The sequence below is a fragment of the Buceros rhinoceros genome, unplaced genomic scaffold (assembly GCF_000710305.1).
Source record: "Buceros rhinoceros silvestris isolate BGI_N320 unplaced genomic scaffold, ASM71030v1 scaffold4307, whole genome shotgun sequence".
NCBI lineage: Eukaryota > Metazoa > Chordata > Aves > Bucerotiformes > Bucerotidae > Buceros > Buceros rhinoceros.
The window spans coordinates 5780-6617 of record NW_010423781.1 but is presented as its reverse complement, the minus strand read 5'-3'; positions in this window follow the sequence as shown (position 1 = coordinate 6617).

The window sequence follows — 838 nt, the reverse complement described above, 5'->3', positions numbered from 1 at the left end:
AGAGAGGCGCCTCTCCCCAGCCACCCTCTCCAGCCCCAGCCCCTACCCCCAGCCCTGGCAGCCAGCCCTGGGGCTCCTGTGCCTTCATCTCTAACCACTGTTGCTGTTTCCCATCCTAGTTCTGCTGCAGTTCTCCCCCTCCAGCACCCTTTGCCCTGGGAGGGGACACGTTCTTGTTGCTGTTTGAACCACCTGCGCCTTCTGGAGGTCACTGCTGTAGGGTTGCCCCAGCTGGTGCTGCCTTGAGGGATGTCCCAGGGGAGTCTTGAGCTGTGCTAGCCCTGGGCTGTCTTAGAGACAATGCTGGGACGGCCCCATCAGCACTCCTCCTGCCTCGGTGAACGCTGTCCCGGGGTTTTCCCCTTGCAGGATCGCACCGGGCCATTTGGCCACCTGCTTCATGCCATGGGCTCAGGGCCGGGGTGGCTCAGGGACAAGCTGGCCTCAGCCACAAGCTGCTCCAGCCTCTGCCAGGGCTGGGGCTTGGTCTCTTCCAGCTCCTTGGAGGCAGAGGCCACAGTGATGTGTGAATCCGGGGCAGCTGCTAGCTGGCTGCTTACCAGCCGTGTGCAGACCAGAGCTGGCCTGGTCCCGGGCAGGACCAGGCTCTCCCTGTCCCACCAGCCTCAGCAGAGCCGAAGCCCCCTGGGGTTGTCCATCCTCAGCCCCACAACTAGCGGGGCAGGCGGGATGAAGGGAGCTGCCTGGCCCCACCCCTGCACTGTTCCTGCCCTGGCAGGTCCCCATGGTGGGCAGGGGTGATGGCTGGGGGAGCACCAGGAGCCGGAGCACAGCTCGGCTCTGCTCGCAACTGGATTTGTAGAAGATAGTCACGATT